Genomic DNA, 13,948 nt, shown 5'->3' with positions numbered 1-13,948 from the left:
CTGTGTAGATTAGATGTACAATAGATACACCAGCACGACTTTCCCAAAACTCCAAAACCTAATTTGAAACGATTCAGTACTTAATACTTTGCTTACTTTGTGTCTTTTAATATCTCCGAGATGCAGTCATTTGATTACATAATGTTTTGTAGGACTTTTTTCAATATATCACATAAATTTATAATTATCAAACTTAACAGTCGATTCTATGGATTTCGGGGCATATGCAGTTTAGCGTTGCGTTGTCTAGGGAGACAGAAGTTCTTGCATTTAAGCCTAAGAATTTGAGTTCCGGATACTGCATCACGAGAGAACTTACAGGTAGTACAAAGGACGTCTTTTAAAAAAAATACATTTGTACATACGTATGTATGTAAGTTATTTTTCAATATAGCCGCTATCCCTTTGGCTGGGAGATAGCAGATAATTTTTTTCTATTTGCCCCGAAAAAGCCTCCCGCGGCTCTTTCACCCACCTTCATCCTTTCATCCATTGTTAACATTTTTCCACCCATGCACTTTCAGGGAAGGGAACAGATAATAATTTGAAAGTGCGACCCCAGGACTTTCCGAGACGCGCGCACTCTTTCACTACTGTTCTGCCGATCACATCGCCCCCGAGTGTGCGCCGACCAAGCAAGCTTTTTTTCATTTTCATTTTATTTATTTCCAATTAGTGTCTTACATCTGATACATTTTGCTTAAAAGTAGCTTAGAATTAGCTTAGCCAGCTTAGAATTATTACAATGGGTGGCTATACATTGTTTGGCCTACCCGACCTTCTCTGTAATTAATTTCATTGTGTAAAACCAAACTGTAATTTACAATGTTCCTTGGCTTTGTATTTAATTAAAACATTACTTAACCTATTTTCAAAGGTGTGTCGAAGAGGGACAGGATTATTGATTTAAGGTCAGGGTTCAGTATCTGGCATGGCCTAAGGAGTGGGATTGTTTTGCCCTGTTCATGCAGTCTTCTAATTTTGGGGTTTGGATGGTTTTCAAGTTTATTGAAAAACCGCTCCGTAATGTTGAGAATATATTCTCTAATGGGGTCTATATTTGCTCGCCGGTATACTGTGGCGTTCGTGCCACACTTCTTAGTCTTCCAATTGTAAGACAATCCAGTGCAATGTCTTAATGCACGGCGTTCGAAAGACATGCATTTATCCATGGCTTTCGAAGAGCAAGTGATCCAAGAAAGGGTTCCGTAGCATATGATGGGCCTGATGAAAGTCTTAAATAGAACCAACTTAGTTTTGGTGCTTAGACCCACTTTTTTGCGAAGAAGAAAGTAGATCTTGCGCAATGCACCATTTGCTTTTCCAATGGCGAGTTTAACATGGTCGTTAAATCTTAGGAATTCATTGAAATTAATTCCCGGATATTTGATCGATTTCGACCCTCTTACTATTGTATTCCAGATTTCCAGTTTCAGGCGTTTCAGTGTGTCGTCTGCATACTGCATGAGTTCTGTACCGACCTCAGGGGAGGGGACATCAGCAGTGAAAATATTGTATAAAGTAGGACCAGAAATGGATCCCTGCGGCACCCCAAAAATAACCGGCAAGAGATTGGAAATCTCATTTCCGACACTGACGTAAAAATGTCTATCTTCGAAGAAACTGATGGCAACTCTGATCATCGGGATTAGGAATTCGTATTTGATCAGTTTATAGATTAGCCCGTTTACCCAGACGGAATCAAAGGCCTTTTCTAAACCCAGAGCGCAAGCTACCGTGGATTTCTTATCGACGTTAAGTCTGCCGGCCACAGTATCGTGGAGGCTTCCCCAGGTTAGATAGAAGTGAAACGGGTCTGAAGTTACCAGGTTCACAGGAGACACTTCCTTTCCGAATGGCTATAATTTTGGCTATTTTCCAGGTGGATGGGAAGTAGCCACTATTAATGCAGTTATTAAAGACCGCAAGCAGGAACCTAATGGAGGCTACTGCAAGATTTTTTAAGACTAAATTCATAATTCCATTTGGGCCTGCTGACTTTTTACCGTTAAGGTTATGGGTAATAGCACTGAGTTGTGATAAATTCAGAAATTTGCTCGAATCTGTAGGCTTGTTGAAAGGGTTCTGGCCAGAAAAAGACCTGATTCTGTAGCAGCTCCTAGAAGTGAAATCTCTGACTGTTGAATCAACAGTCTTAGTGAGAGCCGTTCTGTTGCTCGGAGGTGTTGCGTTGAGCTGACGCTCGAAGAATTCCCCAAGTGTTTTTGCTTTTTCAGCATCACTGCAGACTCGCACTTTGTTTTGGGTTAGAACAAAGTTGCGGGCTTTGTATTTCGCCGTTAGCCTGTTGATATTTTGGAACATATTAGCTCCAGGTTCAATGTCTGTAAGTTTGCGGGTCAATTCCAGACAGGTAATCCGGGAGAGTAATGCTTTATATTCCGTATTTATTTTATTCCTGTGCTCGTGAAATTTGCGCTTGAGATTATGCCTCCAAACCTGCCTAAGTTTCAAGTGGACCATTATCTAATTGGAAGAGAATTGAATTCAAACTCATCGACTGTTATCAGCTTAGAGTTCCTGCGTGTAGCAGTGTCAATAGCGTCAGATGCCAAGTTAATAGTCTTGTCGATTTCTTTGTCCGACAGATTGCGATTATTTGAGAGCTTTTTCAAGTTGAGTTTTGGTGCTAACTCAGCCCTGAATTTATCCCAGTCAGTGTGGGCGAAAGACCTAATTGTGGTCATTACTCTCTTTTTCAGAGAAAGAGGTGAGTGCAGTTTGAGATTGACCACGAAATGGTCGGACATGCCCGCTAAGTTATCACATGATATTACCTGAAAGCTTTCCTTCATTTCCACAGACAGAAGGAAGTAGTCTAATATAGATTGACTACTGGGCCTTGACGGAGAATTCGTCAAGACCATCACGAGATTGGTAGGCGAGAAAGGGTCGTGGATCCATTTGAGCAGGGTTTTCCCATTACAGTAAATGGCCGTGTCGCCTCAGTGAGTGTGCCTGGAGTTGAAGTCGCCTCCAAAGACAAGGTAATTAGATTTCAACTGAAGATCGCTCAAAACTTTTAAGTCATGGCCCAGTTGCTCATTTCTAAATTGGCACCTAATATAAAGGGAGACAATGAGAATCCGTTTATCGCCAGCCGTTTTAATCAAAGCCGCCACAGCGGAACAGGTTAGCAGGTTGTCTATGGCGACTTCCTCGAATTCATAATCTTTTTTGATTAATAGGGCAGAGCCGGTGTTGTTATCGTCCCGGATGGCATTATATCCGGTGAAATTCACGTTATGCCTGCTTTTAAGATGGGTCTCCGAAACGCAATAAATGTCTGCTTTCAGAGAGTCAATCAACACCTGGGCAGTGGCACGTTTGGCGTGAGATACAAGGGACGCGGAATTAAAAGTAACGATACTTAAGTCCATAAATTAAGAATAAGTTTAATGGCAGCGAATTCCCGTTGTTCATCCCTGCTGGCTAAGGTGAGGGCTCCAACCAATTCACGGAATGCAGCCAGCCGGTTTGGGAGAGACTTTGTTGGAGGTGGAGGTGCAGGGGCCACCCGGGGCAGTGGTTGTTTCATGGCTTGGGCGTAAGATATGCCTGGTTTGACCAAATTTTGCGACAGTTGAGCTACTGTCCTCGAATAATGAAGGACTGCGTCCTCAGGGATTGAGGGGTGCTCGTTATGGCGTTTAAGCCTTGCTTTTTGATAAGAGCGAAGATTTTGCCGTGATTCTCAATGGATTCGGCGAAAATGAGGGTCTTATCCGCACTCGTGTTCTTGAAAGTTGGCTTTATCCCTTTTGCCTTAAGGGACCTTAGCAGAACAGGGACATTTAATGAATATCCGGTAATTACCGGTATCTTTTGCTTCTTTGGTTTCTGAGCGGGGGTTGGGACAATATTTGCCTGGGGAGTGCTTTCCCTAATTTTAACACTTTTGGCACTAACCTTACCCCTTTTTGGCTTACGTCTTGTGACGAAGTTGAATGGGTCTTCGTCCTCCGATGTTGTGGCAGTGATGTTGCTAGTTAAGGTCTTGTTGGCTCCAACGTTGTTGGCTTCAATGTTGCCGGCTACGATGTTGCTGACTTCTAAGTTATTCGGCTCTACCAAAACAGCTCCCACGAAAGCAGACGCACATCCCACGATGTCGTCCACTTCAATGGGCTGCCCGGCTTGTAGGTTTTATTTCCCCTGCCGTTTTTCACGTTCTACTCTGAGCTCTGCCCGGAGCTGCGCGATCTCCTCCTTAAGAACTTTAATTATCTCGAGCAGATTTGCTCGATTTTCGTCTCCGGGGCTCGGGCCTCCCTCTTCGTCAGAGGGGCCCCCGGTCTTCGCCCTCTTGGCGGACATCCTGGATGTTAGCAATTCGGTTCACTAGAAGAAAACAGAAAAAACAATCGCATGTAAATTATACTTTAATATACGGTGTCTCAATAATATTGAGATCCACTGTATATTGTTAACAGGACGATACTTCCTTTGTTTAATTGCTCTACGGAGCACTCCGCTTAACACTTGCGTCACTTTTGTCACTTTTTGATTTTCCGTTCGTAGAACACTCGGATTGCTCCGCAACACGTCCGTTCACTACGAGATCTCGAAGCGAAATCGCCGACCAAGCTTTTTGTTTGAAATAGTATCAGACCAGCGTACATTACGAAGGCTCGGAGCTTTTGAGTGATAATGGTGGTGACTTTCTATGTGGTACTCCCATATATCAACACAGAAAGAACAGTATCCCAGAAGAGTCTCAACTTAACCCTTGTCTCGGTTGTCTATCACCCAGGTACAGATTTATAAGTAATACTATATTTTACTTCAAAATAAGTTCATGTTTTTCATATTGCTCATATTGACTTAGTTATTCACGAAGGTATTTGAGCTGAATAAAATAATAGATTGTGAGTTTTGTATTGTATTATTGAATTACAAATAGCGGTTTGTAACCCTAAGTCAAGTACAATACCCAGTGTATCTTCTTAATTCGGGTAAAGGCGTTTTCCTTGCATTGAAAAGATAAGTAAAAAGAAGGGTCCCTATATTCTTTGATATCTGAGAAAGATGTTATAACAGTTTTGGAGCAAATCTGTATATTCGGGACAGTTTAGTTTAGTATGTCTCGTTTACTCAAAGAAGAAAAATATAATAGAAGCATCGCGCAGCTATTACTAACACAGCTCGGATATTTCCGTATGTTGTTTCAAAATTCTCTTGTAAAAATAAATAACGCCTTTCGCGAATTTATAAACAATACAACAAAATATTTGATACACTAATATGTGTGTAAAGCAGGCATATATTTGTGTTGGTTAAACGGTTAAATATGGAGGCGACCAACTACACCAAGCGGTTGATGTTCAAGGTGTGGAACAGCGAATCAATGCCTGACGACTGGCAACGAGACATTATCTGTCCCACACAGAATTTCACTGACCTATACCAAAGAAGCTTCACTTCAGACAAATCAGCAACATATCAGATTTGCTCTCTGCGGCAATCAGTTAAAAGCAGTAGGATCACTCTCGAGACCAATTCAATATCAACAACGATCTAAGACAAGGGGATGCCGTCTCATGCGTCCTCTTTAACATGGCCCTGGGAAAAGTGATTGGCGATGCAGACGTAAATGCGAGAGGCACCATCCTTTTTAAGCCCAGCCAACTACTGGCCTACGCTCACGATATTGACATTATGTGAAGAACAACCCGAGATGTACAGTCTACCTTCATCTGGATCCAGCAGGCGGTGCAAGATCTCAGACTGCACATTAATGAAGGCAGGATGAAGTACATGGAGGTGACGTCAACGCCAAAAACCAAAGAACGAACAACCGCACTGTTTAAACGAAGATAATAAAGATAGGGAACTACAACTTTGAGACCGTTGAAATGATTGGCTTCCAACAGAGCCTATTTCAGCTTACAGAAACTGTTTCGCTCGAAACGTCTCACCATAGGGTCAAAGCTCCTACTGTGCAGGACTACAATCTTGTCAGTCCTTATGTGTTCCTCAAAGAACTGGGTTCTTAGCAAAAAAAATTTAAAACTCTTAGCCGCATTCGAGAGAAAAATCCCCGGAAGAATTTTGAGGATGGACGATTCCGTAGCTTACATAATCTATGAGCAATAGCACGACCGTCTGGTTGTGGATAAAATCCCGCTCAACAGCTTCCGGTGGGCGGGTCACCTAATACATATGGATGCGGATGATCCAACTCTATAAGGACAATATTTATGGTCGAAAAAGAAGACGGGGCAGACCCTGCCCGAGATGGAGCGGTGAAGTAAGCCAGGACGCCAGACAGCTTTTAGGGATATCAAATTGGTGGACTTCGGCGCAAAACCGGGATGTCTGGAGTTCCTTACTAAGGGCAAGATATTGGTTGTTGCGCCATTGATGATATTTATGCATTATTTCGATGATGACGTAGCCACAAATTATTATGATTTATAATAAAACTAACACCGGGGTCGATACACTTGGTGAGATTCACGTGGGGCATGTCAACGGCGAAAATTCAGATGGTCTCTAACGTTCTTTCTCAAAACCCTTGATATTGCCTTTCGTGGTGCTTAAATCGTTTATTACGAAAGTAAAATAAAGTAAAGCTATTCCTAAATAGAACAACCAACGGAGACTTTTAGTAAGGCAACTTGCAAAAAATTAGCAATGTTGACGGTCGAAGATCAAACTTCATTGCGGTAAATTTTAGACTTGAGACGTTCGTTGGTACGTCGATGACAAAGAACACCAGTTGTGGAAGACCATTTCATCCAAGTTGCGTTAGTGCGTGAAGCAATTTCACAATGCAGTTCCCCATTGGCTGATAGCGTTGACCCGAGGTATTTGAATCGCTCAGTTCTGGGCAGATCACTACCGCTGACAGTGATTGTGCCTGTTTTATTGGGATCGGTGGTCAAAAATTCAGTTTTGTTTAGATTCAATCTGAGACCGTGTTGCATGAGGCGATCATTCCATTTTTGGACAAGTTGCTCGAGATCATTTTTGCTATCAGATGCTAGATAAACATCATCTGCATAAAACAGTGTATAGGGCACTGGACGTTTGATATCCCGTGTGACGGTGTCCATAAGAATTGCAAAGAGAAGTGTAGAGAGGGCGCTTTCTTGATGAACACTAACAGAGACACGAAGCGGTCAACCGCTTTCTCTAGATCCAGAAATGCAATGTAAAGTGGGCGATGTTTCTCCATGAGTAACCACGCAGCGTGTATTGCGTCAGCAGTTCCATAGTTTTTGGAAAATCTGGCTTGATTCACGGTTATTTAAACGATTTCGTGAATACGGTTGTGAAGAATGCGTTCAAAAATCTTGATGGTATGAGAAGTAACCGGATCGGACGGTAATTTCTACATTCTGTTGGACTACCTTTCTTTTTCCATATTGATACAGTGGTACTTTCTTGCCAGTCAGATGGTGTTCTTCCTTTCTGAATAACCCGGTTAAAGAATTCACTGGGCCACAGTGTTGGGTCCCAGCTCTACGCTTTCGACGGTTGGTAAGCAAAGTACCGTTCTTGTCACTAACGCAACAAAAGTGTTCGATATACTGTGTACGTTCGTTATGGCTTTTAGCAAGTCGATACATATCTCTCTCGTCATCCCAAGTGTCCAGTTTATCGTAAAGATTTTTGTAACAGTTCGTTCGGGTGACATGATATCACGGAAACCCTCTGCGATGGAATGCCAACACCATATTGAGTGTGTGGGCTACCAAAATAGTGTTTAGCCATTTTTACCGCGTTCGCGTTCAATGTCGCAGTTTTTGGCACCAGACCATCGGGTTTCTTGCATAGCGCAGATATCAATGCCCTTTTTCCGAAGGGCTCTTGCGAGTTCCTCCGTCTTTCCAGTTAGGGTACCACCATTTAGCGTGCAGACACGTATTTGTTTTGTTCATTTTGTTCGAACTAACTCGCTTATATCCTGACGCCGTCCATGCTTCAACAACCCTTGCCCATTTCTCGACAGGACCTGGGCGCGTCCTGCCGCGTCGACTGAGGTGGACGCCCTAGCATTTTTCCGAGGCTTGTGGCTCAATCCAATCATAATGTTTGTAACGACATTGTATGCATTTTCATGTTCGGCCTGTCGCGGGACCTGTCACCAAGAGAGATCAGGTAGGATTTAGCATAGTGGAATAACTGCAACTATACTGTATTTACCTCTTTCACTGATCTCAGCATTTTATTTTTGTGTTACTGAGAATAGTACAAAGTACCTTGCCTCAAATGCTCCTCCTTAGGACCAGCATACTATGTAAATGTGAAATACAGTTACTATTATAATTATCGTACTTATATATGCACTTTATAAACAATTAAAAATATATACAAATGATCGACATCTTCAGTGTTTTGTCTATTAACGGAGATAGGAAGAGTGCGATGACCCATCAGACAGAGAACTTTCGTTTTGTTGGTGTTTATCTTCAGTCTACCTCTACTTGGCTCTCTTGAAAAATCCAGAGCTCCAACCAAAGGTCCATGACCCGGTGAGAAAATAAACATATCATGGGCGTAGTGGAGGTGTTTTAGAAAAGATGCTATAGTCCATTGTACTTCTGCAGTTACCTCGCACAAAGTAGCAAGGAGAATGTCACCGATAACAAGAAGGAATAATAAGTTCCTCTGAAATTTTGCTTCGATGCAGCACTTGACATTTTGCGCTCTGATAAAAGCTGTTAGATTCTCCGTATTGGCCTTCCTGTATAAAGCACGCCCTGCTCATCCTGTCCAAAGTATTCTCGAAATCAATGAAGAACAGGTGAAATGAGGAACTCAACACCGTTCTAAAATGATCCGTATGGTGTTCCTACGGTCAATGCAGAAAGATCCGGAGCCAAAACTGCCTTCTTTCAGTTGGTCAAATTTTTTAAGTGCTCTCAGATAATTTTAGCTATTATTTTTGCTACGGCGGAATGCACGTAGAGACTTCTACAATTTTTGAACTCAAAACGGGAGCCCAACTTTGGAATCTTAACGATCATCTCCTTCTCCTATTTTTGGAAAAGGTCTCAGAGAAGACTTTCACACGAGTGAAACTAGCAGATCTGCAGACTCTGCAGGTGCAGCGATGACTAATTCTGCGAGGAGACCGTGAAGCCCAGCGGTTTCACTCCGTTTGAGTGGGTTAATAACTGAGATGATTTCCCTTCTTCTTGGAGGAACGGTCCGCATCCGCATACTACGGCGACTAATTATTTTATGGAGAAGAAACTGAACTTCATCGGATGTGAAATGATTAAGGCGAAGTACTCCTTCCACCTGCTCTTGCTCATGGTTGACGACTTGACTGTTAACGTCCTTCACAGGATCATTGAAAGATTTGCAACCACATGGAGTGTTTTGGTGATCCATGATAACCAGCGCAATTACAGATGTCTTCTTGCCACGGCATACATCAACTTAAGGGGATTCCGCTCGAAGGCATTACACTCGTATAGCTACAGTTATTCCACTATGATAAATCCTACCTAAGAGGTCCCGTGACAGGCCAACCATGTAAATGCAGCTAATGTCGTTAAGAATAAAACGGCCGTGTTGAGTCATAAGCTGCTTGGGTGTTCACCTCAATCAACGCGGCAGGATTGGCTCTAGTCCAGTCGCGAAATAGGCTAGTGCTTTTGACGCAGGGACGACGTCGGGACTTAAGTAGTTAGTTTGACCAAATCAAATATGTGCCTCTGGGCTTAATATTAGCATCCTCATTGGAAAGACCGAAGAACTCGCAAGAAACCTTCGGAAGAGGCTCTTGATATATGCGCTCTGCAAGAAACCCGATGGTCTGAGCTGCGACATCCAACACGCACCCAGTGAAAATAGAGAGAAACTTCTCTATTTTAGTAGAAGACACACTCAATCCGGTGTTGGTATTGCAATCTCTTAAGGTTTCCGTGTTATGATGATGAACCTATCTGATTACACTGTTTCCTTCTTCACCGCGTGCGCGCCATAGACAACTTCTGCGGTTCTGCAACTGATGCGGTCATGCTGATATAGTACATCGCCATTGTAGGCGACTTTAATGGTCATGGGGGTGAAAAAGCAAAGGCAACAGGTGCCATGGGGGAAAGAAGTTTGGAGCGCACAATGAGGGTGATGAGCGTACATTCACTGTTCACGGAAACCCATGACTTCGTACCTGGGAATATGCGAGTATAGTCCATCAAACGACTGTATCATCTTCCTACCTTTTTTAGTTGGAACATTTCACCACCGTCACCGACTTCTTCGCACCTCAACATTGAGAATTGATTGCCGGCTTGCGAATCAAGCTACCGCCCGCCACGTATTAAATGGTGGTGATTTTGTGAGAAGGAAGAGGAAACTATTTCAATCACGCGATTACCAACCAATACGAAGAAGAATCGTGGAACCGAGTTAAAAGCTTGATCCACAAAGTGGTCTATACAACCCTCAGGGTCACCAAGCCAAGTAAGGGCCTTATTCAGCCTGATAGAAAGGTGGTTGGCTTCGGAAAGATGATGTTCAAATGTCTCTACCACGAAACGCTCGCAATTTTCCAAATTTATAACAAGTCCAACCAGAAGGCAAAGAAAGCGATCGCTGACACCCGAGCGGTCCACTATAGCGATCTTTACGATAAATTAGGCAGGTGGGTTTCTGTCCCACATCATGAAGATTTTTGAACGCATTCTTGACAAACATATTCGCGGCATCGTTGAAATAACTGTTAGTCAGGTCGGGTTTGTCGGAACTGCGGAACTATTGAAGCAATACACCCTGCGCGGTTGCCCATATACCTAGTGAAAGAAGAATTCGTGCGTTGGGTTAAAATGCTCTACCACGATCCGAAATTTCAAATCAGTAGTATGGGTTTTGTCTCTGTCGGTGTTCATCAAGATAGTGCCCTTTCATCACTGCTCTCTCTTCCTATACAGTTTTTTACAGATGTTTTCCTAGCATCTCATGGCAATGCTGATTTTGGGCCACTTGTTCAAAAAGGAATAATCGTCTCATGCGATACGGTCTCAAATTGAATGTAAATAAACAAACGACAAGGATGGCTTGTCGCTTTTTCAGAAAAGAATTCGCAGGACTTTAAGAGTCGTTTCGCCCCTATGGATGAAACTTGGGTGCAACAATACACTTCTGAGACCACGGAACAATCTAAACTATGGAATATCAAGGGGGAATCTGCGCCAAAAGAGGCGAAGACACTTCCTCCGGCCGCAAAGATTACGGCGACGGTCTTTTGGGACTCCCAAGGAATAATTCTCATGGATTATCTCCCCCCCCCCCTCTTCTGCAGACTTGCCTCCTGTGGACTATTTGTTTCCTAATTTCAAACATTGAAGTGATCGCAGAAACGAATGGCTATTTTTCAGACTTGGACAAACTCTATTATTCGGAAAGGATCAACAAACTAGAGCAGAGTTGGAAGAAGTGTATAAGCCTAAAAGGAGACTATGTCAAAAAATAAGACAGGTTTCCCCCAAACAATTACGTAGTTTTTATTTTTGCACGAAGTTTCCAAACGACAAAAATTAAGAAAACTTGAGGGTTTCCCGCGTTTTCAAGGACAGTAATTGAAGTACACATTTCACATTTACAAGACAAAGTGTTAACTCTCAATATATGGAGACCCATCATCTGATTAAATTTTGTAACAATTTGTACCAATGTTTCCAAATTAGCGAACGCTGGAAATACATATAAAGACATATAACTCGGTAAAAGTGCATATTTTACCTGAATTTACTCAGCAATCAATTACATTTACCTTCTCTGTACAAGGAGATATTGCCTAAATTGTCCTAACTATGCGCATCTACGGCGGCTCACATATCCCATAGTCCTCGAAATTTCCGGAAAATTGATCTAATCATGTCGGAATATATTGTTACAATTTTTTAGGGCAAAACCCCGAAATCTTTAGTTCACAAAATTCAATCCTTTTATGCAAGCTTGGGTGCATAGATCCTTCAAATTATTTATCTAGCTCTGTGATGCCCGTACTCCGTAGTGCTTGCTGGAATCGTTTTATCCATAGGGTTCCCTTATTTTTCTCTCCCAGAAGATCTAGAATAAGCTCCACAAAACTAAATAACACTTTTTTTCAACGGGACGGAAAAAGATATCACACACAATCTACCTCTTTATCGTGCTTTTCTAAATCCTCTGGTGTTATTGTTAACTTGTGCTACTGCATTAGGACGTCCAATCAGCAATACTATGCAGCAGGGAGCATTTAGTACAGTTAAGTGCACGATTTTTCTTTGTAATATCCGTAATAAGTTAACACGAAAAATTCCACTTCACCTGTAAAGAACTGCATTTGGTCTCCCGGGTATATTCTTGCACAGTTCTCGTTGGCGTTCGTGTTTGAGTTTATTTACAGCCATGACCACCAGACCCTGTTTGATGTGAGTAATATGCTGGCATTCATCCGTGCTAGGTTCCTGGGTCGCAATCGAGGATGCAGACGTCAAGCGAGGTTATTTGAATAGTTCTCCTCACATAACACCTTCCGATGTACCTGGGCATACCTGGCCCAACTACGTAAACTGTATCTGTTTGTACGTCGTTCCAGCGCTTTTTGTTTGCTCGCTGGCTTATGCTATTTCGGCTCCCTTCCATATGATGCGACTTCAGTGACGTGACTTTTAATAGAGCTGGTCCATTTAAGAAGTGCGAACGTTTTATCAGCAGGCATTTGAATAACGAATCGCTGAATGCTCGCCGGAGCCCGATCCTAATGTTACCACCGTGGTCCCACGTCCGTGCCTTCTACCTTACATGACTGTATTTGATCCGCGAACATGTTAATTAGAGTTTTCTACGAGAAATGTTTTCCACGGACCGCGGCCGACGTCAAGTCAATCATTTTTGATGGGTTTTGCCTGATTTTTGATTTGGGTTGATCGTATGTATAATATCCTCCTGCACTATTCCAAACTAGTCATAGCATATTTCCTGTGAGTAACACTTTGCCGCCAGGTACTAACAACTGACTTGACGGCTTAAGATGTTGAATATATAAGTATGTAGATTTTTACATGTAAACATATTTGAAAGGAGCAAAAATTATAAATGCGCTGTAGAGGTGCCTGTTTAATATCTAAAATTGAAATAATTCTTCAATGGTTTCTCATTTTTGAGATACTTTAACAGCAAAACTACTCAAAGATTATGTTGGGACATTTACGAATTCTTGAGATGAATTGGTTTCGACTTTCTCAAATGAATGCGATCTTGAAACTCGAAATGAAAATTCTCAGGACTGTCATCCAAAGAGTATTTAGGAGGTGCATTTTCGATATATGTATTTCTATGGGAATGATGTTCTCTCTGTGTTCGTCCTGTTGTAGGCTTACGTCATAAACAGCATGAAGTATAATAAAAATGAAAAAGACTACATGCTAGACAGGGAGCAGATAAATGACACAAAAAATACTCTGGATTCATATAGAATACTGGTCTTAATCACAGATTGAGGAAGAGGGTTTTAAGCAATATACTGCCTGAATAAAATAAAATTAAAATGCCAAATTTTGGGGAAGAGCTTAAGCGGGCCATCCCGATTGAAGCCCGTTTTTAAGATTTTGTGTGAAACGAAACCTTATTAGAATCGATTTACTGTCTGTCTTTTTTTTTCATCGTTGGAATGCCATGCAGTTATGTGAGAAACCACTTCTTCCTTCTTCCACTTTCCCCACGGGACTGCTATAAGCATTGCATCGAGGGGCTGGATCAGTTCTTAACTACGGCTCATTATTTTTGGCTCCCTTTCTTGCTTTCTTCGCATTATTTTCGGCTCAACTATCACTTGATTCCAAGCCTCCGTTGATTTCAACCTAAACTCCACTATATTTTCAGGTGTTAAGCGCCTGTTTGCGATCGCCTCCAACCTAGTTCAGTGTGCTGTAAACCTTGGGCACTCAAATATGACATGCTCCTCATTGTCAGCCACGTTTCC

The sequence above is a fragment of the Hermetia illucens genome, chromosome 5, assembly GCF_905115235.1.
Source record: "Hermetia illucens chromosome 5, iHerIll2.2.curated.20191125, whole genome shotgun sequence".
Lineage (NCBI taxonomy): Eukaryota > Metazoa > Arthropoda > Insecta > Diptera > Stratiomyidae > Hermetia > Hermetia illucens.
The sequence above is the reverse complement of the archived record's forward strand: the minus strand, read 5'-3'. Positions refer to the sequence as shown.